Source organism: Macrobrachium nipponense, chromosome 19 (assembly GCF_015104395.2).
Source record: "Macrobrachium nipponense isolate FS-2020 chromosome 19, ASM1510439v2, whole genome shotgun sequence".
NCBI lineage: Eukaryota > Metazoa > Arthropoda > Malacostraca > Decapoda > Palaemonidae > Macrobrachium > Macrobrachium nipponense.
Genome location: NC_061088.1, coordinates 5,126,964 through 5,153,298, shown reverse-complemented (window position 1 = coordinate 5,153,298; position 26,335 = coordinate 5,126,964). Strand labels below are relative to the sequence as shown.

Genomic DNA, 26,335 nt, shown 5'->3' with positions numbered 1-26,335 from the left:
ATTACATCGCCTAATTCCTGTCAAAAGATGTGACGGTGGGAAATTAAAGTTAACCTATCCTTGTTACCTCTTTCAGAAAGCCAAAGGTTAGCTTCCTTCATCGCCTAAAAAACTAGATAAGAAACTTGAACGAATCTACTTGATTATCTCTAAAAAATGAAGACACTGGCCATGTTGGAGGTAGAGCCGACTTGTAAGTCGTAGGAGTTTCCTAATCTCTGTCTTCTTCCTCTTCTTCTGCCAAAAAAACAGGGGACAAGGCTATTTGTGGCTGGATAGAAAAAGCAGTATGCTTCATGAAGCCTTGAAGAGAACAAATCTGAAGAATTCGCTACAAAGTAGTAAAGTAGCAAATTGTAGGATGTCTGAGATGACTCATCCTCTTCTTCTTCGGGCGATGAAAATGGAGACAAGTTTGCTTAAGGTTGAACAGGAGTAACCAAAGACTTCCTAAAACCAAAAATACTGTCCAACTTATTTTGAATGGTTGCAGTCGAAGGATCTGAGAGTCATAACTGACACTGTCAGTAAGACAGAAGATGTAAGCATTGTCCATGGCTGAGAAAAACTTCCTACTGATCCAGCTACGCCGGGCACCTATGGAAGTTCGGGCGCCGATGGACGCTCAGGCGCTTATGGATACTCGGGTGCCAACGGACGCTCATGGATGCTCTGGAGCCAATGGACGCTTGGGAGCCAATGGACGCTTGGGAGCCAATGGATGCTCGGGCGCTAATGGACGCTCGGGAGCCATTGAACGTTTTGGCGCCAGCAGTGGTACTTGAGTCCAGTGAGCGCTCTTGAAGAAGAGGTGAAACATGCACCAGTAGGCACTACTGCGACAATGAGCGCTCAACTGCTCGTTGAAGCTGAGGCGCCAATGGGTAGTCTTCCCTTCTTAGTCTTAAACCTAAATGGGCCCAAAGGGGCTTGAATTACTTTAGATACAGAAGGCAGGACAGAGTCCCTTCCTGCTGAAGAAGGACGCACAGTCACCAAGAGACGCTCAATTGCTGTATACTTTTTAAGAGCTAGACTCCAACACAAAGGAACTAGTATCTGGAATAGGGAGCATAGGAGGAAAGAGGTCTGGCGCCAACAGACAATCAGAACTTTCCCTGCATGCAACCTTATCTGATGGACGCCCAAAGGACAACTTTTTTGAATCTAGGAAAAGGGTATCCTTTCACTACACTGACCCTCTAAGCCTTTGTCATTGTGTGAAAAGCATTCTGGACTGTCCCAGAACCTGCAAGAAGGACATTGGTCCTCTTGTAACACTCTGGTCTTCTTAGGAGGGACAGGAGGCAACATATTACGAGTCCTCCTTTACAGTGGACGAGACTCTGCAATAAAGCGCCACTGGCTCAACCCACTTGCTGAAAGACAAAACACTTCCTTATAGATGCCTTTTCAATGGCACTATGTCACGACCTGGGATTTAACAAAAGGACCACCTGTCCGTGGGCAAATCCCACCGACCTCCCTTGGGCTACCAGTATGGTGCTGGGGAGTTTGACAGGGACCTTTGCCTAGGAGAATCAGGGGACGAACAGCACCTCCTCCACTGCACAACACTTCACTATCACAGGGTTAACATTGCTAATCTCAACACCACTGGCAATGGTATGGGAAGGAGGCGAGGGAGACAAGCAAAGGAGCATGTGGTACGAATTAAATTTTTACAATAAAAATGACATTCTTAAAATAATAATTTTTCAATAATACCTATCCATCAACTACACAGCTATAAGTGGAACTTATAGCTGTGCAACCACTGGACAAGTTATATCATTAAAATTAAAGAGCTAGTAGCAGGAGAGAAAAAACAACTGGGATTGAGTGTTATCTGACTAGGTGTCCATATATCACAAGAAAACTACTTGAACACCTGTGTAGCTACAATACTGAGAGCTCAGAACAGCTGGATGCTAAGCGCCATGGATGCTACTTTGCGCTCGGCGCCGATGGACGCTATTGGGCACTCGGCGCCGATGGACGCTGTTGGGCGCTCGGCGCCAATGGATGCTATTGGGTGCTCGGCGCCATGTTCACTACTAGGCTCAACTGTACGCTGCCACAGATCCGCTGGACGCTTGTGGACACTACTAAGCGTCCACTACTGGGCTCAGTAAACTATGAGATACGTATATGCATGATATAATCTTATGTCAAACATATGGCTAAAGATAGATCAGCCCGAACAATTCGGCCCAGTTAAGCTAAAAGCTTTGAAGGCAAGCGTACTATCATCATTCTAGCTACTTAACAGTTTTGATTTGATTCAAGCTAAGGCCACATGCTAAATCAACATTACTTTGTTCCCTTAAAGGTTTTAAGTACAGCCCTCTATGGGGATCTTCTCTCTGTACAGTGTTCCCCCCGTATTCGCGTTCTCCGGATTCGCGGACTCACACATTCGCGGATTTTTCTTTGGAACCTATCTAGAAATTATTCGCGGACGGACTCGCCCATTCGCGGAATTTTCCGACAAAAATAATCACTAATTAGTGTATTTTGATGTTTATTTTCATGACTAAATACATTTTTATGATACAAAATGATTTACTAATTTTCAAAATATTTAATTTTGATTAATACCTGTATTAGTAAGTTTTAACTAATTTTAAATTTAAATATCACATAATAAAAATAATAATAAACCTCTCCTCTCTCTCTCTCTCTACTACAAGATTTGTGTGTTTTTTGGATGATAAATAAATGATTTACTATTTTCAAATATTAATATTAATTTATACAGCAATAATATCAATTCATTAAAGAAAATACCATAGTGAATTAGTAAGATTTTAGCTTACAATTGTAAAAAATTATGGAAGAATGAAGGAAATCCCAGTCAGATTCTTTCTCTAACTCCAGGTACTAAAACTCAGATATACGTATCAAGTTAAGTGACCGGAGGGGGAAGGAGCTGATTTGTTACTGCCATCAACTGCTCATGAAATTTCTCTCTCTCTCTCTCTCTCTCTCTCTCTCTCTCTCTTTTACTGAGATGAGAGATTTTTATGGTACATATGTGCGTAATATGTTTATTAATATTTTCAAATAATAATAATAATAACTGTAATTACAAAAATCATATGTGAAAGTATTTTACAAATACTACTACGATAATCTCTCTCTCTCTCTCTCTCTCTCTCTCTCTCTCTCTCTCTCTCTCTTAAAGCGATGTATGTTTTTTGTATGATGATTTACTAATTTTCAAATATCAATGTTAATGTAAACAGCAATAATATAAATTTATTAAAGAAAATACTAAAGTGAATTAACAAGATTTTAGTTTATAAATAAAAAGAATTACGTAAGAATGAAAGAAAATGCACTTTATCCCTCATCTTTCTCTTGGAACTCCAGTAGCAAGCCGAGTTGGCTGGGGTCCAACAACTGTGTTGCCATATATCAGGATAATGTACTCTCTCTCTCTCTCTCTCTCTCTCTCTCTCTCTCTCTCTCTCTCTCTCTCTCTCTCTCTCTCTCTCTCTTTTACTGAGATGAGAGAATTTCTATGGTACATGTGTATGTTTATTAATATTTTTGCATAATAATAATAATAGTAATATAACTATATTCAAAATTCATATGTGATAGTATTTTAAAGAAGTACAATAATCTATCCACTTCACTCTTTTAAATAAGGACAACCCTCTCTCTCTCTCTCTCTCTCTCTCTCTCTCTCTCTCTCTCTCTCTCTCTCTCTCTCTCTCTCTCCACACGAGATTCTAGCATGCGCTAGTGGTAACTCTCGCCCTCTGTTTGGGCTGGAAGTGTATGTATAAGTATATCTTTATGGTAAAATAATAATATACAGTACTAGTTTACAAATTATATTACATTTAATGAGATTAAACAGTAACCATAACACTCTCTCTCTCTCTCTCTCTTTCTCTCTCTCTCTCTCTCTCTGCTATTGGCTGTTTATATATTTCTAATGGTAAAATGTTTAAGATTACTTTAAAATGATATTAATAATACCAATTCAATGGTATATTTGATGTAGGATAATACTTTAAGTAGACATTTGGTATTAGTGATTTCACATTACATTGTTCCCTTGTAAAAAGAAAATGGATGTCTCAAATAGTAACACATGAAAGAAAACGTGCATGACTGAATACTTATGGGGGGACTGAATTATTTTCACATACGTAACTAAGTCATTCAGTACGTACATAGTATGTATTTATGTATAAACACAAAATGTAAGATTTACTTTAAAATAGTATTATTTCAAAGATTAATATGAACCATAATAGGATATTTTATGCATATTTGATGAAGGATGGTCTTTAAGGGATGCTTTGGTGTTTGCATGTTGAAGATAGTTTATGAGCATTTTTAGAGGGGGGTTCCAAACATTCGCGGATTCTAACTATTCGCGGGGGGGGGGTCTGGTACGCATCCCCCGCGAATACGGGGGGACCACTGTAGTGGGCTCTTGTACGTTTTCAAGTTGTTTCCAATACTAATACTATTACATCAACAATAAAAATATCAATAATAATAATTTTATTCTTGCTTTTAATAGGATTTCAATAGACCGCCCTCCGAAAATCCATAATAACTAATTCTCTCCTGCTACATTAAACTTTTGCACTGAGGTTGAAAAGATTGATAAGTTTAAATATATTGCAAATTCGTTCAGTAGCGGACATGCTAACAAGCTAAAGTGGTGAAAACACCTTAAAACAATAATTATTAATCCTGCCAACATGTTTTTGCAGAAATAAAATTCAACACCAACATCGTTCTGATAACGAATGCAATGTTTACATTATTACGCTACTCTATCCGGAAGATAGCTGATGCAGGGTTTCCACTATTACGCAACTTCCTTATCAGTTAAGTGACACATCACTTTGTTGCGTTACTAATTGTGAAAATGCGCAACTGAAACGTGTTATTGAACAATATCTGATTGCTAACAAGTGTAAACACTGGTCCACTACAACCAATGTTTACATATTATAGTTCAACACTCGTCAAATAGTAGTTGACTAATTAACTGCAAGTCGCTGTAAGTGTGACCTAAAGATGTACTACTTCAGTGAAATGCAATAAAACAAGGAAAAAACTTATCCTGAAGCTTTCGGTTGATGTTATTCCACTCTCGGTTTGTATACCGAAATCTGGTAAATGACCGGCAAAAATTGAATAACTGCTGCCGACACCAGATGTTTACACCAGGAGTCGCAGAAACAGAATGAGCTAATTGGCTGTGTTGTTCCTAACCTTCTCGCTAGGGGGGGCGAGACTGTGTCACCTACACACCTATCAGTGTCGCTACCGCGAATTTTGAATTTATACTGTTGCGAATAACAGAAACTATAGCTATGTAATTACTGGGTAAGTTGCATAATTAAAAATAATCGACTACAGGCGGCCCGCGGTTAACAGCGCAATCACTCAACGGCGAATCGGTTTTACGGCGGTCGTCAAAAATATTCATTAAAAAAATAAGGCATTTTAAAGGTATCTTTACGGCACAAATTTCAGTTAACAGCGCCGCTAGCGCCGTTGTCTAACGAGTCCATACATTTGTAGAAATGCCGTTCAGACCATAAAGGTTATGCAAATTATATTAACAATTTTTATGGAGAGTTATTACGTAGGTATTAGGGTAAAATATATGCCTCTGACGCTGTTCTATGCCGAAAATATCGAGTTACATAAGTGCAAATTTAGCTATGGATGTGTCGATTCATAAATGTTCATGCTTTTGTTTAATATGTGTATGAAAATGTATTACGTGAAAGGCATTTTTATTTCTGTACAGAAATATGATACAAAGGCAGCTTTTGAAACTGCCCTTCACGTTATCAAATACGATATTTTTTCATGTTCTTTCTTGTAAGCCGCCGCCTGCCGCTCTTCCGAGTAATCGATTTAAAAAAAGTGCAAATTAGCGATCGATGTGTCGATTTGTGTGTGAAAATGTATTACGAATGGGGTATTTTTATTTCTGTGCAGAAATATAATAAACAGTCAGCTTTTGAAACTCCCCTTCAAGTTATCAACTATGTTGTTTTTTTTCAAGTTCGTTCTTGTATGCCGCCGACTGCCGCTCTTCCCGAAAATATCGAGTTACATAAGTGCAAATTTAGCTATGGATGTGTCGATTCATAAATGCTCATGCTTTTGTTTAAAATGTGTATGAAAATGTATTACGTGAAAGGCATTTTTATTTCTGTACAGAAATATGATACAAAGGCAGCTTTTGAAACTGCCCTTCACGTTATCAAATACGATATTTTTTCATGTTCTTTCTTGTAAGCCACCGCCGCCCGCTCTTCCGAAAATATCGATTTAAAAAAAAGTGCAAATTAGCGATCGATGTCGATTTTATAAATGTTTATGCTTTTGTTTATGTTTAAAATGTGTATGAAAATGTATTACGAATAGGGTATTTTTATTTCTGTGCAGAAAATATGATAAACAGGCAGCTTTTGAAACTCCCCTTCAAGTTATCAACTACGTTGTTGTTTTTCAAGTTCGTTCTTGTATGCCGCCGACTGCCGCTCTTCCGAAAATATCGAGTTAAAAAAAAAAAAAAAAAAAAAAAAAAAAAGTGCAAATTTAGCGATCGACGTGTCGATTTTTCAAATGTTTATGCTTTTATGTTTAAAATGTGTATGAAAATATATTACGTAAAGGTATTTTCATTTTTGTACAGAAATAAGATACAAATTAAGGCAGCCTTTGTAACTACGCTCCACGTTGTCAGGGGATGTTTTTTTTATGTTCGTTCTTGTCCGCCAGTTCCGAAAAATGCATTGTGTTATTTTATTAATTATGCATCTTTTCCATAAATCCTTTAAAAAGTTATACATTATTTCACTGTATCCAAGAATATTGTATGTGTTCTCATATTATTGTATTTTAAAATACTACGGCAAACTTAAGCCCGTATTCCGCGGAGCGGCCAATGTTGTGGTTTGAAATCAGCTGATGAATACGAGTTTGTTTCACCATAACGCAATTCTGAGCGAATGCTCTTGCTTCTAGTTAGCATAAACGAATATCTATATACTTGACTTATATGAGACAAAGTTATTTTTCCTTATACAGCGTGTTTTTAGGTGGAAATATTTATTGAATATGTCCTCGTTGTGAATGTGAACTACTATTTTTTTTCGTTAACAGATTAACGTTGGCGGCATGTTTATTGCGTAAAAAATTACGTGATTCCGTTCGCAATAATCCTTTATATCATCGTAATACGAACTTTACGTTATTTATCTTATATCGGCGTGAAACCAACAGTAAAATGTATTCTTTCAAGCACAGTAGTTTTGATTAAAATGATTTTATCCCAATTTTATCTACAGTTGTGTGTGATGGCAGACGTTTACTGCAGTTTTATCCTTGTTGCCGATGTACGATAATAGTCATCAGCAGCTTGAACAGTTTTCTCAGCTTCAGTTATAACTAGGTTTAAATTTAACGGTATATTTCCCGGTTGATCTTTAATCTATATTGATCTCTGATCTATAACGAATAAAGTTATTATATTAAGATATCTCAGTTCTATTCTACACATAACGCCATTTATAACAAATACGGCAATGTTGCACTGTAGTACGATGATCGAAATACAAGCCAAACAGATGTTATCCAGTTCGGTTGTACTTAGAAAAAAAAAAGTAGTTTCTCGTTCGGTTGTTCATGGCTGTACACGTTCACGCAACGAGTATAACGTTAAAACCACACTTTCATCATTCTCTTTTGCTGATATTGAACTTATGTAACTAGAAGATGTATAAAGTTAGGCCATTGTAATTTGATCTCTCATAAAATCGGACTATCGTAAGACTAATGATCATAACCTGAACACTACAGCTACCTGTACACTGTATAAACTTTATTATATCTTTACAAACTCTAGACACCCACATGTACTGTACAGTAAATTCTATAGTACTATACTGCATAAATATAATTTTACTTATTGCGCCGTTGTGGGATTACGGCGCCTTTGACTGGTCTAGAGTTTCGAAAGAAGGTGTGCGGCGGCCGTAGGCTTTAAAATCGCTCAACGTCGAAAATCGCTTGGCGTCGGTGGCCAGGAACGGAACCCCTGCCGCTAACCGAGGGCCGCCTGTACTGGGATTTTTTAAACGTAATCAATGAAATCAATTACTATTAATCGACTACGCCCACCACTATCTAGTGGTAACAAATCCCCAGGTGTGAGGTAAAAGTAAAAATGATATTGTAATGATACAATAAAGTTTGTTCATACTTACCTGGCAGATATATATATATATAGCTGTATTCTCCGAAGTCCGACAGAATTTCAAAACTCCCGGCACACGCAGTGGTCGGCCAGGTGGTTAGTACCCATTCCCGCCGCTGGGAGGCGGGTGTCAGGAACCATTCCAATCTTCTATTCAGATTTCCTAATGCCACTGTCCCCGAGGGGAGGTTGGGCGTGTACTTGTTATATATATATATATAATATATATATATATATCTGCCATAAGTATGAACAAAACTTTATTGTATCATAACAATATCATTTTGTTCATGACACTTACCTGTCAGATATATTATATATATTTATATATATATATATATATATATATAATATATATATATATATATATATATATATATAGATATATATATATATATAGATATATATCTATATATATATATATATATATATATATATATATATATATATATATATTATAGCTGATTCCCACCATTGGAGGTGGGGAGGGACAGAATAAAAGGATTTTGGGAAACCTTTCACATGCAGATGATAGACATCTTGGTTCCTTACCTGTTAGCATAGCTGACTTCGTGATTACTGTCACCCAAGTCTGCTTTTGCTTTACTAGAGTCTCCAGCAAGGACGTGACCTGTATTGCTGGTGAGTTCTAGATGATCTGACAACGGGGGCGTGACAATAATGTGTCAAGACCACATTGACCATACTTTAAGGGCAACGAAGCAAAGAAAAAAACCCCACCTGACCTAGCCTAGCAAAGTTAGTCCCCGAAACTTTAAGGCTAAAATAAAGGGAAGTCCACCTCTAGCAGTCGACCCTACAACCAAAAAACCAATAACCAAAATACAAAAGCACATCTATCCATTTTCTAAAGGATAGGATTTGCGCTGCTTCCCGTACACAAAACTGAATCTGCTGATATGTATGGTCCAAGCGAAAAGCAGTTCTCATATGCCACTTTCACATCCCTGAGGTAGTGTGAAGCGAACACAGAGTTGCTTCGCCAATATGTGGTGCTCACAATTTTGCTGAGCGCCATATTCTTCTGAAATGCCATTGAAGTTGCGACAGCTCTAACTTCATGAGCATTGACTTTCAGAAGTTTCAGATCACTATCTGGGCAGGACGAATGGGCCTCCCTGATGGTGCTTCTCAAGAAGAACGCTAAGGCGTTCTTAGACATCGGTAAATCAGTTCTTTTCACAGAACACCATAGATTGTCCGACGGACCTCTACTTTGTTTTGTTCTATCCAGATAGAATTTTAGAGCCCTGACAGGGCACAGGACTCTCTCTGGCTCCTGACCAATGATCCCTGCTAATCCCTCGATATCAAAGCTCTTGGGCCAGGGATTGGATGGATTCTCGTTTTTAGCTAAAAAGGAAGGACTCAAGGAACAGACTGCATTATGTCCCCTAAATCCAACATTTTTGCTAATGGCTTGAACCTCACTCACCCTTTTCGCTGTGGCTAGGGTGGTTAGGAAGAGGGCCTTTCTCGTTAAGTCCTTTAGCGAGGCCGCGTGCAAAGGTTCGAAGGGGCTCGCCATTAAAAACTTCAGAACTATGTCTAAGTTCCACGAAGGAGTCTTAACCTGTGGAACTTTTGACGTTTCGAAGGATCTCAGAAGATCGTGAAGATCCCTATCGTTAGTCAAATCTAGGCCCCTATGACGGAAGACTGTTGATAGCATACTCTTGTATCCTCTAATTGTTGATAGTGCGAGCTTGTCTACATTCCTTAGATGAAAGAGGAAATCAGCGATTTGGCTCAAAGAGGTCTTGGAGGAGGAAATGCCTTCCTTCCTACACCATCTTCTAAAGACAGCCCACTTCGACTGGTAAACAGATCGAGAGGAAGCTCTTCTCGCGGTGGCAATAGCTTTTGCCACTGCCTTTGAAAAACCTCTCACTCTTGCCAAATTCTTGATAGTCTGAATGCAGTCAGACTCAGAGCGAACAGGTTTTGGTGATACCTCTCGAAGTGGGGCTGTTTGAGAAGATCGATTCTTACTGGTAGGGTTCTTGGAAAGTCCACCAGCAGGGACATGACCTCTGTGAACCAATCGCTTGCCGGCCAGAATGGGGTGACCAGTGTCATCCGTGTTCCTTCCGAAGCTGCTAACTTCCTGGTTACTTCTCCCAGGAGTTTGAACGGGGGAAAGGCGTATAAATCCATCCCCGTCCAATCCCATAGCATGGCGTCTACAGCTACTGCTTCCGGGTCGATGATAGGAGAACAGTAAAGAGGAAGTCTCTTCGTTTTCGAAGTCGCGAAGAGGTCCACTAATGGTCGTCCCCATAGTCTCCATAACTCTTGGCAGACCCCTAGGTGCAGAGTCCATTCTGTTGTAATCAATTGATTGTGACGGCTTAGAAGGTCCGCCCGGACGTTTTGGGCTCCTGAAACAAATCTTGTCAGGAGAGTTGTGTTTCTCTCTTCCGTCCATAACAGGATTTCTCTCGCTATTTTGAAGAGAGATCGAGAGTGTCCCCCTCCCTGTTTCTTGATATAAGAAAGGGCCGTGGTGCTGTCCACGTTGATCTGGACAACTCGGCCTATGACTCGTTCCTGGAAGGCTAGAAGGGCCAAGCGAATTGCATCCAACTCCTTGAGGTTGATGTGCCAAGGCTTCTGTTCCTTTCTCCAGAGGCCTGACACCTCCTCCTTTCCCAGAGTTGCTCCCCAGCCTGTCATGGACGCGTCTGTAAATAACACTAGGTCGGGGCTCCGAAGACAGAGGGACACTCCGACATCTTGATGGGATCGAGCCACCACTCTAGGTGTTTCTTGACCAACGGAGAGATTCTCAAACTCTCTTCTAAGTTTTGCTTGTCTTGCCAGTTTTCTGCTAAGAAATACTGTAGGGGCCTGAGGTGTAGCCTCCCTAGAGAAACAAACTTCTCCAGCGATGAAATGGTCCCCAGCAGACTCATCCATTCCTTCGCCGAGCATGTTTCCTTCTCCAAGAAGGTTGACACTTTTTCTAAGCCTTTCCGCTGTCGTTCTAGCAACGGAAAAGCCCGTAAAGCCACTGAATCCATCTGAATCCCCAGATGCACGATGGACTGTGTCGGGGTCAGATGGGACTTTTCGGAATTGATCAGGAGGCCTAAGGCCTTCGTCAACAGTAACGTAGTCTGAAGGTCCTCCAGACACCTTGCTCTCGACGACGACCGTATGAGCCAGTTGTCTAGGTAGAGGGAGACTCGTATCTTCAAGAGGTGAAGCCACTTTGCCACGTCCCGCATGAGAAGAGTGAAAATCATGGGAGCTGTGCTCAGTCCAAAGCATAGAGCTCTGAACTGGAAGACCTGTCCTCTTAAAATGAACCTGAGGAACTTCCTGGACCGGGGATGGATGGGGACATGGAAGTAAGCGTCTTGGAGATCCAATGACACCATCCAGTCCCCTGGTCTCAAGGCTCCCAGGACCAACTGTGATATTTCCATTTTGAAACTTTCTTTCTTCACAAAAAGGTTCAGTCTGCTGACATCTAGGACAGGCCTCCATCCCCCAGACTGCTTCGGAACCAGGAATAACCTGTTGTAGAAGCCTGGGGAATCTGTCGAGAGCACTCGTTCTACGGCTCTCTTTTCGATCATCTGATCTAGTAATTCGAGGAGAATCTGTTGCTTCTGTGGTTGATACGACGGCGACAGGTCTATGGGCTTGGTGCTCAAAGGAGGTATGGAGAGAAAGGGAATCTTGTATCCCTTCTCTATAATCTCAAGGGACCAGGCGTCCGTCCCCCTTGCTCTCCAAGCCTCTGCGAAGAGAGAAAGTCTCCCTCCCACAGGTGCCTGAAGGGCAAGGTCGTCATTTCTTCCCCCTGGGTTTTGCGGGGGTTCTGCCTCTAGCAAAGCCCTTCCTCGAGTAGAAGCTCTTGATGGTGCTCTGCCACGAAAGGGCTTAAAATTCTTCTTTGGTACTTGAGTTACTCGAGAAGAGGATTGCGCCGTAGGAAGTCTAGATGATTGAGACAGCAAATCCTGTGTCGTTTTCTCCTTAAGGTTCACAGATAAATCTTTTACCATGTTTTCTGGAAAAAGATGAGAAGAAAAGGGGGCGAATAGTAACTCTGCTTTCTGCGCAGGGGAAACTGATTTAGCAGTACAGTGTTCCCCCCGTATTCGCGGGGGATGCGTACCAGACCCCCCGTGAAGTTAGAATCCGCGAATGTTTGGAACCCCTATAAAAGCGCTAAAAACAGCCTATTTCGTTAGTTAAAACTTTAGAAAAACCACAAAAAATTTTCATACTTGGTTTTTGTTTTTTTTTAATAGTTTTATCACAAAAAGTGCATTTTATGATGAAATTGATCACAAAAACCAGGAATTTGTGGATATTTCTCATAGAAAAATACCGCGAATGCGCGAATTTTCCGCGAATAATGCGGGGAAACGTTCCCAAGAGAAATCCGCGAATGTGTGAGTCCGCGAATCCGGAGAACGCGAATACGGGGGGTCCACTGTAAAACTGCAGAAAAGCGCTCGTTTCTTTAACATCCCCGTAGTAAAGTGGGCTGCCAGCTCATCTGAGCCATCCCTTACTGCTTTGTCCATACATGACAGGACGCTCGATAATTCTTCTAGTGACACTGATTCTGGGCTCTTAGACTGCAGACCTAAAGCTCCTAAGCACCAGTCTAGGAAGTTAAATACTTCCAGCGTCCTGTATAGTCCTTTTAGATGGTGATCTATTTCAGGCATAGTCCATGAAACCTTAGCCGAGGACAGGTAAGATCTCCTCGGTGCCTCGACCAGGTTTGAAAAGTCACCTTGTGCAGACGAAGGAAGCCTCAATCCTGTTTCTTCTCCGGTCTCATACCATATACCGGCTCTCCCGTTTAGCTTAGCTGTAGGAAGCGCATAGGAAGTCTTTCCTTTCGTCTTCCTTGATTCCATCCAGTCATTCATTCTTTTGAACGCTCTTTTAGTAGAGAGCGAAGAAGCCATCCTAACAAATCCAGGAGCTTTTCTAGTCTTAGATGAGGATAGTTGCAAAGGCGGGGAGAGAGGAACTGGTGCTTGGAATTTGTCCGAAAACAATTGCTTCAGTAAGCGTGTTAACGTGCTATAATCCGTAGATGCTTCCGAAGGCTCTTCCTCTTCTGCAGGACGAGCATTGCTAGAAGACTCTCCTTGATCTTGACAGGCAGAAGGTTCTTTAGCTGAACAAGAAGTCATTAAACTTTGAGGCTCTGTTCATAAAGGGGAGCCTCTATCCGCTGGACGGATAGACGAGACAATGCGCGAATGCTTCGCTGTTGTCTTTGAAACCTTGAAACTTCCTTGTAAAGGCTTGTCTCTCAAAGCAATTAGGGGCAAAGGTTCTTCAAAAGCCTCCTTGCGGAATTCCTGTCAAGCTCCTCGCAGTGGAGTACGCCTATCTTTCTGAACGGCAGAGAAGTCCGATCTAGGTTGAACTTCCCAATTAGTAGGGCGTCTAGCGTCATCCAGAGCGTCCTTGCTATGGAGCGAGAATTAGGACTCGCAGGAAGTCACACGTCTCTCAACGAAAGCTGTCGATCTCGCTGCGCTTTATTGTCTATAAGACATACTGCTTTATCAAGTAAAAAAACATCCTCAAAAGCGTCCTGAAGCGGCTCTTGCTCCAATGGACGTCAAGCGTCTTTCAAACTTCGCTCAGGACGCTTAACTTGCATTGGGGCGTCCTCGCGAGCGTCCTGGTGAGTCTTACGACTTCCTTTCGAGAGTCGAGAGTTCTCATACGCTAAACCACAAGCCTCTCGTCGATATTTATATAACAATTCTCTTTCTTGAGGGGTAAGATCAGAAACATAGTCTAAACGTTGTTCTCTTTGAAGGGAAGGAATCCTAGAGCCTTTTCGAACGTCCTGATACTTCGGGCGTTGGTAGGCTCTCTCATGATAGAAACGTCGAGTTAATGCAGAAGCCTGGCGAACGTCATCACGAAGCTTCTCTTGAACGTTCTCAACCTCCTGACAAAAGCGAGGGCCGCCTGTGCAACATCCCAGCGGTGGGAATGGGTACTAACCACCTGGCCGACCACTGCGTGTGCCAGGAGTTTTGAAATTCTGTCGGACTTCAGAGAATACAGCTATATATATATCTCTGACAGGTAAGTGTCATGAACAAACTGGCATTACAGTAAAATCATTTCTGAAGCTACCATTACAGTAATTTCACATGACCAAGACGAGAATAACACTATTCAATGAGACTCAATTTGATCTCTCTTTGTACAGATATGAAACAGTATGTTTATGTGGATTCAGTAGGTTGGGTTTGACTAGATTTGTGATTAAAATTATAACTGTTTAACCATTATACGCCGAGCCTCTATTTACCAAAGTCTCTCTCGTATGCCAGCAACGTTCGGGAGTTAGCGCTGAAGCGGAAAAATTTTTTTTTTTCAAAAAATCACAGCATGCTTAGTTTTTAAGATTAAGAGTTCATTTTTGGCTCCTTTTTTTGTCATTGCCTGAAGTTTAGTATACAACCATCATAAATGAAAAAAATATTATCATATATAAATATTGGAATATATATGACAGCGCAAAAAACTTTCATGTATAATTGTATACAAATCGCGCTGTGAGCAAAACGATTAAAAGCTAATGAGTTATGTTTTTTGTATTGTACGCTAAATTGCGATGATTTTTTATATAACAAATTGTAAAACGATCAAAGCAACCCAGAGAAAATATTATCACGAAATGATGCATGAATTCGTAACGCGTGGACGTAAAAACAAGTTTTTTCTAAGATTCACCATAAATCGAAATATTGTGCTAGAGACTTCCCGTTTGTTGCAAAATGAAGGTAATTGATTTAATATTACCAGACTGTAAGTGTTTTAGCTTACAATTGCAGTTTTCAACCATTTCGGTCAAGTTAAAGTTGACAGCAGGTTTAAATTTTGGCACTTGTCGTGATTTATATGAAAATATTTCAAAACTGGTAAAAGCTACAACCATGAGTTATTTTTTGTTGTATTCTACATGATATTGCAAACATTTTCATATATAACACTTTATATAAGGCCTAGAATAAAGAAATTCTGAGATTTTCAGCACAGTTACCGCACGTGGAGGGAAGGAAAAATGTTTTTTCAAAAATTCACCATAAATTGAAATATTGTGCTAGAGACTTCCCGTTTGTTGCAAAATGAAGGTAAATGATTGAGTGTTACTAGAATGTAAGAGTTTTAGCTTACAATTGCAATTTTCAACCATTTCGGTCAAGTTAAAGTTGACAGCAGGTTTAAATTTTGGCACTTGTCGTGATTTATATGAAAATATTTCAAAACTGATAAAAGCTACAACCATGAGTTATTTTTTGTTGTATTCTACATGAAATTGCGCACATTTTCATGTGTAACACTTTATGTAAGGCCTAATAGAAAACGGTGCGAAAATTACGACAAGGTGACTAAAGAAATTCTGAGATTTTCAGCAGAGTTACTGTGTGCGGGGGAAGGAAAAAGTATTTTTCAAAAATTCACAAATAGAAATATTGTGCTAGAGACTTCCCATTTGTTGCAAAATGAAGGTAAATGATTGAATTTTACTAGAATGTAAGGGTTTTAGCTTACAATTGCATTTTTCGACCATTTCGGTCAAATGCGTCAAGAAATCGCTCTCCGACGATGCGTCGCTGATGCTTTGTAGTGCGAGAAGAAAGAAATTCGCACATGCGCGGCTGGGTAACGCTTGTAAACAAAACAACAGCGTGATACGTGAATTCCCAGCATCCCTCAAGGGGCGTGATTTAAAATCTTTTGCAAACTAGGCCTATTAACTATTTTTCCGCAAATATTTAAAAATAACTTTTTGTAGTCGACGTACCGTACGTCCACTTGGCACCCAACAGACAACTTTAGTCGACATACAATATGTCCAGTCGGTGTTTAAGGGTTAAAAGAACTTATTTGCTTTTAAGGATTATGAACAGAACTTGTTAGTTTTAGTGTACAAGACAGAATCCTCAACCTTTATTACATTATCAAAAGTATTTGGCCTTCCATGATCTTACAATTCCAGATACTGTTTCTGCAAAAAATAACAATTTGTCGAAAAGTTCTACTGTTATGATACAATAAAGTTTTATACATACTTACCTGGCAGATATATACTTAGCTATAGACTCCGTCGTCCCCGACAGAAATTCAAATTTCTCGGCACACGCTACAGGTAGGTCAGGTGATCTACCCTCCCGCCACTGGGTGGCGGGACTAGGAACCATTCCCGTTTTCTAATCAGATTTTCTCTTCCACCTGTCTCCTGAGGGGAGGCTGGGCGGGCCATTAATCGTATATATCTGCCAGGTAAGTATGTACAAAACTTTATTGTATCATAACAATATCATTTTTGTACATTCAACTTCCCCGCCAGATATATACTTAGGTGGAGGGTAAGAGACACCTTAAATTACTGAAATAAACAGGAAACAACACATGTTGTAGGTTAAAAACCTTGGTTCTTACCTGATTTGGCAGAAGACTTCATGGATACTGTCTATGAGTCTGCTTTGCCTCAAGAGCCTCAGCGAGGTAGTGACCTATGACTGAGAGTTCTTGTGGATCTGTCAATGGGGGCTTACCCGCATACGCGACAGAACCTTATTAGGATCTTTGTCAATGGGGGCTATCCCACTTACATGACAAAACCTCTGCCTCTGGCACTATCAAGGAGCACAAAACCAATCCCGACCACCTGACCATCTAACCCGAGTTAGAACTATGATTGAAAGAAGTTACCACCAAACCTCCTTTCAAACAACCATAAAAACACACCACCACAAAGTAAAACTAAACTACACTAGCAAGGATTAGAATCAGCTCCCTGTCCCAGCACCGAATCCGCAGATACGTAGGGCCCTAGAGAGAAGCACTTATCGTAAGTTACTCTTACGTCTCTCAAGTAGTGAGATGCAAACACAGAGTTGCATCTCCAGTAAGTGACAGCCAGAATATCTTTCAGAGACATGTTCTTCTGGAAAGCCAGAGAGGTCGCAATGGCCCTTACTTCATGCGCCTTCACTCTAAGTTGCTGCAACTGATCGTCATTGCACGTCACATGCGCCTCCGTAATGACGCTTCTCAAAAAGAACGCCAGAGCATTCTTAGAGATGGGCCTTTTAGGGTCCCTGACCACACACCAGACTCTCAAGACTGCCCTTAAGTTTCTTCTTCCTTTGCAGGTAAAATTTAAGGGTCCTGACAGGGCACAGGGACCTTTCAATCTCTCTCCCCACTAAGGGTGAGAGTCCTTTGACCTTGAAACTTCTAGGCCAGGGTTTCGAGAGATTCTCATTTTTTGCTAGGAATAGAGGTTTAAAGGAACAGATAGCTGAGTCACCTTTAAACCCTACTCTAGAGTGCAGAGCTTGCAACTCGCAAGTTCTCTTCGCAGTTGCGAGAGCCACGAGAAAAATTGACTTCCTAGTCAGGTCCCTGAACGAAGCCTGATGAGGAGGTTCGAACTTGCTTGAAGTCAAGAACTTGAGAACAACATCCAAGTTCCAGCTAGGAGGTTGAGAACACTTTCTCTTTGAGGTCTCAAAGGATCTGATGAGGTCGTGCAGATCTTTATCTTCCACGATCTTAAGGTCCCTGTTTCTGAACACAGTGGAAAGCATGCTACGATAGCCCTTAATCGTAGATACGGCTAGATGACATTCTTCCCTTAAGAAGAGAAGGAAGTCAGCAATAATGGTCACAGAGGTATTGGAAGAGGACAGCTTCTTCGACCTGCACCATCTCCGAAAGACTTCCCACTTCAATTGGTACACCCGCAAGGTTGAAGACCTGCGGGCTCTGGTGATCGTGCTAGCAGCTTTTCGTGAAAAGCCTCTCACTCTGACGAGTCTTTCGATAGTCGAAAGGCAGTCAGGCAGAGAGCAGGGAGGTTTTTGTGAAACCTCTCAAAGTGGGGCTGTCTGAGCAGATCTCTCCTGAGTGGAAGAGATCTAGGGAAGTCCACCGTCCATTCCAGTACCTCTGTGAACCATTCTTGAGCGGGCCAAAAAGGAGCGATCAGGGTAAGTTTTGTTCCTGCAGAGGAAACGAACCTTTTCATTACTTCCCCCACAAGCTTGAATGGGGGAAACACGTAACCATCTATCCCTGATCAGTCTAAGAGGAGCGTCTATTGCTATTGCTCTCGGGTCTGCTATGGAGGAGCAAAAGTTGTCCAGCCTCTTGTTTCGATACGTGGCAAACAGGTCTAGATGTGGTCTGCCCCAAAGTGTCCACAACTTCTGACAAATGTCTTGATGGAGCGTCCATTCTGTTGGGAGGACTTGGTTTCTCCTGCTCAACAGGTCCACTCTTACATTCCTCTCTCCCTGAACGAATAGGGTTAGGAGCGTAATCTCTCTCTCCTCCGCCCATAGAAGCAGGGTTCTTGCTGTCTCGCACAGGGAGAAGGAATGTGTCCCTCCTTGTTTTCTGATGTAAGCCAGAGCCGTGGTGTTGTCCGAATTGACTTGGACCACCGTGCCTCTGACTTCTGACTCGAACCACTTTAGAGCCAGAAAGATTGCATACAGCTCTTTCACATTGATGTGCCAGTTCACCTGGTCCCCCTTCCAGGTGCCTGACACTTCCTTTCCCCCTAGTGTTGCTCCCCACCCCGACTCTGACGCGTCTGAGAACAACACTAGGTGCGGGTTAGGTTTCAGAAGCGACAAGCCTTTGTTTAATCTGAGTGGAGTTAGCCACCAACTCAGTTGCTCTTTTACCCCCTGTAAGATTGGGAAGGAATCCGACAAGTCTCCTGCCTTCTGATCCCACATCTTCTTCAGATAAAATTGCAGGGGTCTCAAGTGAAGCCTTCCTAGAGAGAAGAACTGTTCCAGCGAGGAAAGTGTCCCCAGCAGACTCAGCCATTCCCTCGCGGAACTTCGCTCTTTCTCTAGGAAGGCTGTCACATTTTCCATACCCCGTTCGAGCCTTTCCGGGGATGGACACACGAAAACCCCGAGAATCCACCGAATCCCCAGATAAACAAGGTTCTGGCTGGGGACCATCTGGGACTTCTCGAGGTTTACCAGTAGTCAAAGTAACTGGGTCATCAATAAGGTCGTACATAAATCCTCCAGACATCGAATTTCCGACTTGGCTCGAATAAGCCAGTCGTCCAGATACAGAGATATCCTCACCCCCTTCAAATGTAACCATCTGGCTACATTTTTCATGAGCCCCGTGAATACTTGCGGGGCCGTCGACATGCCGAAGCACAAAACCCTGAACTGTGAACTGGAAGATCTTCCCTTGTACCATGAACCTCAGATACTTCCTTGAGGCAAGATGAATCGGTACGTGGAAGTACGCGTCCTGGAGGTCCAGGGAAACCATCCAATCTCCCGGACGAAGAGCAGCAAGAACCGAAGAAGTTGTCTCCATGGAGAACTTCCTTTTCTCCACAAAGCGATTCAAGGCGCTTACGTCCAGAACAGGTCTCCACCCCCCTGAGGCTTTCGGCACAAGGAACAGGCGATTGTAGAATCCTTGGGAGTGGGGATCCTGAACTAGTTCTATGGCCTCCTTCTCCAGCATTTGGTCAAGGGCAGCCTTTCCTTGAAGGGGATGAGATATCCCTTTCTCAAAATAGAGAGGGACCAGTTGTCCGCTCCTCTCTGTGCCCAGGCTTCTGAGAAATTGAAGTCTGGCACCTGATGACGTCTGGAGGACTCAAGTCCTATTTAGCCCTCTTGAAGGGCCTGAAAGAGTACCTACCTCGTTTTTCCGGACCTTTTCCTCTGACAGAGGTTCTGAGAGCAGGGCCCCCTCGAAAGGGCGCTTGAGAGGGAAGACTCTCCTTCCTGACGGAGGAAGCAGCTGGTCTCGCCTTCCTTGCAGACTACACCAACAGATCCTGAGTCGCCTTCTCCGTCAGGGAGTGAGAAATATCCTTCACCAACTTGGAAGGGAACAATTGGTTGGAAAGAGGGGCGTAAAGTAAGGAAGCCCTCTGGACCGGGGATACTGATTTCGTTAGAAAAGAGTTAAACACCGCTCTCTTCTTTAAGACTCCTGCTCCGAAGAGAGAAGCTAACTCTCCCGATCCGTCCGACCGCTTAATCCATGCAGGACAACACGCTGTTCAGAACCTCAGGTTCTAAAAACTCTGGATTGAGAGTTTTCTTGGCCAATGCCCCAAGAGACCAATCCAAAAAGTTAAAACACTTCCAGTACATGGAAGATCCCTTGAGGAAATGGTCCATCTCTGTCATTCCCCATGTAGTCTTGGCCGTGGGAAGGGAATGGCCTCCTTGCGGAATCTACTAAGTTAGAGAAGTCCGCCTCAGCTGAAGATAGAAGTCCCAACCCCATCGGCTCTCCAGTTTCATGCCACATGCCTCTCCTTCCCGAGAGCTTGGAGGGAGGACAAGAAAAAACTGTCTTCCCTGCCTCCTCTTTCCACTTGAACCAATCCCCTACCGATTGGAGAGCTTTCCTCATCGAAATGGTCGGGCGCATCTTCAAGAAGGAGGAACTCTTCGCTGTCTTCGCACTGGAGAACAGCGACCGAGGAGAGGGAGGAGCAGCTGGGCTGAGGGAATCACCAAATTCTTGGACCAGCAGGGCCGCCAAAGTTTTGTAGTCGGACAGAGCTGCTACTCTAGGAGCTTCCTCCTCCAAAACCTCATCGAAGTCTTCCTCTGCACGCCCGTAAGGAGATGCGCAGCTGAAGGAAGGAGAGCGCATAGTAGGCGAAGAGCGCCTGGCTGGCGTCAAGAGCTTGATAGGGGAGGAGTGCTTGCGAGGAGAGGCGCTTCTACGTGGAAAGGAGCGGCTGAAGGAAGGAGAGCGCTTAGCAGGCAAAGAACGCCTGGTAGGCGACGAGTGCCTGTCTGGCGCCGCGCGCCTGGATGATACCGTGCACTTATCTGGCGCTGTGCGCCTGGTCGGCGTCGAGAGCTTGCTAGGAGAAGCGCGCCTGCGAGGGGAGCTGCTTCCCCGAGGAGAAAAGCGGCTGCGAGGAGAGGCGCATACATCAGGAGAACCGTGCTTGCCAGGAAGAGAGCGCCTAACCAGGGAGAGGCGCTTGGAGCTTCTCGGAGACAAACTCCTGTCTCGAGAGGCGCTCCTTTTGTGCGGAGGGCGCTTAAACTTCTAAACTGGAAGAGATATGTTCTTCCTGCGAGGAGGATCTCTAACCAGAGCGGCCACCAAAGACGAAATCTGTTCTTGCAGATTGATCAAAATCCTCTTGGTAGAACTCTCTTGGTCCGCTTCCAAAGAAGGCGAAAGAGGTTTAGAAGCTGAAGGAGACGCTGAACTAGGAGCAGGGCTGACAGGGGCTCTCCTGGCTCTCTTCCTGTCCGTCGGTGACTCCTCTGGGAACCGCTCCAGGCTGGAGTCCAAGATACTGCTAAGCGCTTTCCAGGACCTCTTCAGGGGGCGCGATTCCTCAGCCGAACTCCATCCGCACTTAGGAGAAGCTGAATCAGAGGACAAAAAGTACTGCTTAAGGATGCCTTTGCTGTGGCGATCCCTGGCAGTCTGGGTCGTAACAACAGATTCTGCCGAAGGGACGCCTGACCAGTGGGGATTCTCTACAACCTCCTTACGGTTTTTGACATTCCTCCTCCACTGGGCCTGAGAGTTTGGAAGAGGTCTAGACCTGGGAGCGTTGCAGAGCCAATCAGACGCCCCCTCCACTGCACTGGGAACACTGCACTCACTAGACACAGCACACTTACCTTGCCAAGCAAGCATTTGAAGCTCCATCCTTCGTAAAGCGGCTTTCATGTTAGCCATCTCCACCGACGAATCCACAGGTCCGGTGAAGGGTGAGGGAGCTGAAACCGTAGGAGAGGATGCTAACACTACATTAGGTAAAGAAACTAAACTTTCCTCAACTGGCTCGTTAGAACGAGACCTACTAAAGCTTCTAGAAGAAGCCTTCCTAATTCTATCCTTCTCTAACTTCCTCAAGTAGGAAGTTAGAGCATTCCATCCTTCCTCGTTCAGACACTCACATTCCTTACAAGGGTTAGTTAAAGAACAATCATTCTCCCGACACCTCTTACATACAGTGTGAGGATCTACCGAAGCCTTTGGTAGACTCACCTTACATCCCTCATTCACACACACTCTATATACATTAGCAGAGTCTGACATCATAAGAAAAATCCAAAAGCGTAATCCAAAAACAATCCACAATAGCGTATGTCAAGTCAACGATCTAATACTTCACCAAAGACAGTCCAGAAGATCAACGGCAAACGAAAAAAGAAAATCAGGTCAGGAGGAACCAACAATAGTGTTGTTGGAACCGACGACAGAGAAAATCTGATTAGAAAACGGGAATGGTTCCTGGTCCCGCCACCCAGCGGCAGGAGGGTAGATCACCTGACCTACCTGTAGCATGCCGCGAAATTTGAATTTTTGTCGGGGACGACGGAGTCTATTGCTAAGTATATATATCTGCCGGGGAAGTTGAATGTACAAAATTGTATTTTTCCTAACTATACAAACCTAAGGTCCTTTAATAATAGGAATGTAACTTGTGGCAGCTGGAACCGGTCGTAAGCTTCGAACAAGGGAGTATGATAGTTAACTGCTTGTCCGACAGTGAGCGCACACGCGACTGGGAGGAGAAGAATCAGTTTGCTTTAGGCCCAGGGAAAACAGAGAGAGGGGTGGCATGAGGTGGAACTATGTGTAAAGGACCTCAGGTTTGTATAGTTAGGAAAAATGATATTGTCATGATACAATAAAGTTTTATACATACTTACCTGACAGATATATACTTAGCTATAGACTCCGTCGTCCCCGACAGAAATTCAAATTTTGCGGCACACGCTACCGGTAGGTCAGGTGATCTACCGCCCTGCCCTGGGTGGCAGGACTAGGAACCATTCCCGTTTTCTAATCAGATTTCTTCTCTTCCACCTGTCTCCTGCGGGGAGGCTGGGTGGGCCATTAATTGTATATATCTGTCAGGTAAATATGTATAAAACTTTATTGTATCATGACAATATCATTTTAATACATTCAACTTCCCTGCCAGATATATACTTAGCTGATTAGCACCCATTGGTGGTGGGTAAGAGATAGTTAACTACTGAAATAGACAGGTAAACAACATATGTTGTAGGCATTAATAAAACCTTGGTTCCTACCTGATTAGGCGGAAGACTTCGTGGCTACTGCCCAGGAGTCTGCTTCGCCTCAAGAGCCTCAGTGAGATATTGATCTATGACTAAGAGTTCTTGTGGGTCTGCCAATGGGGTCTTATCCACTTACTCGGCAGAGCCTAAAGGCCTTTGTCATTGGGTGCTATTCCACTAACATGACAATACACCTTGTTCAAGGAGCACAACACCGATCCCGATCACCTGATCCTAACATCCATGTTAGTTCTAAGATTGCAAGGAGTTATCCCCAAACTCCTTACAAACAACCAAAAACTCGAAACATATTTACACTTTCATTTATAACAAAACACAAAAAAAAAATTTTGTACCCCCCTACTAGCCATACATACCCCTGGTCCCCTACCAGCAATGACACCAGCCGCCCGTGCGACATCAGTACGCTTGCTAATAGGAAACCAAGCACATATCTGACAAGGGGGTTTATGTGCATTTAAGATAAAATATTTTAAGGATCAGTCTTTGCTCCAAGTCCCAGAACTGTATCTGCTGATACAAATGGACCGAGAGAGAAGCATTTCCCATAGGTCACTTTCACATCCTTCAGGTAATGAGACGCAAACACTGAATTGCATCTCCAATATGTAGTCTCAATGATATTCCTGAGAGACATATTCTTTTGAAACGCCAGGGACGTTGCTACTGCCCTTACTTCATGAGTCTTAACCTTTAGAAGACCGAAGGATTCATCCGGGCAGTTCTTGTGCGCATCAGTAATCACGCTTCTCACAAAGAAGGCCAAGGCGTTTTTAGACATGAGTCTTTTGGGGTTCTTCACAGCACACCAAAGACCTTGCTGACAGCCTCCCATCTGCTTCTTTTTCTCTAAATAAAATTTAAGAGCTCTAACCGGACAGAGAGACCTCTCTATCTCTCTGCCTACGAGGTTAAATAGGCCTTTTACCTCAAAGCTTCTGGGCCAAGGTTTTGATGGGTTTTCGTTTTTCGCCAGAAACAATGTCTGGAATGAACAGATAGCTGCATCTCCTTTAAACCCCACTTTGGAGTCCAGAGCGTGCAATTCGCTCGTCCTCTTGGCCGTCGCTAGAGACAACAGGAATAAACATTTCCTAGTGACGTCGCGGAAGGAAGCCAGATGTAGAGGCTCGAATTTGTCTGAGGCAAGGAATTTCAGGACCACGTCCAGATTCCAGTTAGGTGTTCTCGGAGACGCTGATTTCGAAGTCTCAAAGGACCGAATCAAATCGTGGAGATCCTTGTTCTCTGCAATCTCTAGCCCTCGATTCCTGAATACTGAAGACAGCATACTTCTGTATCCTTTGATTGAAGACACAGAAAGGTGCGATTCCTCTCTAAGAAAAAGGAGGAAATCGGCAATGTTAACTATAGAGGTAATGGAGGAGGACAGCTTCTTATTCTTACACCACCTCCTAAAACTTCCCACTTCGATTGGTATACTCTTCTCATTGAAGATCTGCGGGCTCTAGCGATAGCGCCTGCAGCCTTGCGAGAAAATCCCCTTGCTCTGACAAGTCTTTCGATAGTCGAAAGGCAGTCAGAGCGAGACCGGGGAGGTTGTGATGAAACCTCTCGAAGTGGGGTTGTCTGAGTAGATCTGTTCTGCTTGGCAGAGATCTGGGGAAGTCCACTATCCACTCCAGTACCTCCGTGAACCATTCCTGGGCTGGCCAAAATGGGGCTATGAGGGTCAACTCGTGCCCTTTGAAGCCACGAATTTCCTGAGTACTTCCCCCAGGATTTTGAATGGGGGAAAGGCGTAGGCGTCTAGGCCCGACCAATCCAGGAGAAACGCGTCGATTGCAAAGGCTCTTGGATCTTCCACGAGAGCAAAAGATCTCTACTCTTTTGGAGAGGAACGTAGCAAAGAGGTCTATGTGAGGCCTCCCCACAGAGACCACAGACTTCCGGCACACTTCGTGTGTAGAGTCCACTCTGGGAAGGACCTGATTCCTCCTGCTTAGCCTGTCCGCTCTCACATTCCTTATCCCTTGCACAAATCTTGTGAGGAGAGTTATACCTCTTTCCTCTGTCCAGGTTAATAGGTCTTTTGTTAGTAGATAGAGGGAGAATGAATGAGTCCCTCCTTGCTTGCGTATGTAAGCCAGAGCCGTGGTGTTGTCCGAGTTTATCTGAACCACCCCGTCTCTGACTACCTCCTCAAAGAATCTTAAGGCCAGGTGTATGGCTACTAGCTCTTTGCAATTGATGTGCCAGGACACCTGCTCCTTTGTCCAGGTGCCTGACACCTCCCTTGCTCCTAGCGTCGCTCCCCATCCCGACTCCGAAGCGTCGGAAAATAACACTTGGTTGGGGTTCTGCAGGCCAAGTGACACGCCTTCGTTCTTCTTTAGAGGAAGGATCCACCACTTTAAGTGATTTTGCACCTCCTGTGGAATCGGGAAAGTGTCTGAGAGTTGTCCCGTCTTCCAACTCCACACCTCTTTCAGGAAAAACTGAAGAGGGCGAAGGTGAAGCCTCCCCAGAGAGAAGAACTTTTCTAGCGAGGACAGAGTCCCTAAAAGGCTCAAATAATCCCTCGCTGAACTGCTCTCTCTCTCTAAGAAGCTCGAGATTCTTGACAAACCTCGAGTGATTCTCTCTCGCGAAGGAAATACCCGAAAACCCCGAGAATCCATCTGAATCCCCAGATAGACCAAGTTCTGGCTGGGGATCAGTTGCGACTTCTCGAGGTTCACGAGTAATCCCAGAGATTCTACCATATTCCGTGTTATCAACAGGTCCTCCAAGCACTGGTTCTCCGACTTGGCCCTGATCAGCCAGTCGTCTAAGTAGAGGGAGATGTTTATTCCCTCTAGGTGAAGCCATTTCGCTACATTCGCCATCAGGTTGGTGAAGACATGTGGAGCTGTAGACAGGCCGAAACAAAGAGCCCTGAACTGAAAAATCTTGCCTCCTATCATGAATTGAAGATATTTCTTTGACG

At 43.4% G+C, this 26,335-nt stretch overlaps 1 protein-coding gene across 1 annotated transcript in view; it reads right to left on the bottom strand.

Moving 5' to 3' along the window:
- LOC135219143 (uncharacterized) overlaps nucleotides 1-26,335 on the bottom strand; it is a 117,264-nt gene that overhangs the window by 26,947 nt on the left and 63,982 nt on the right. The window lies entirely within an intron of this gene.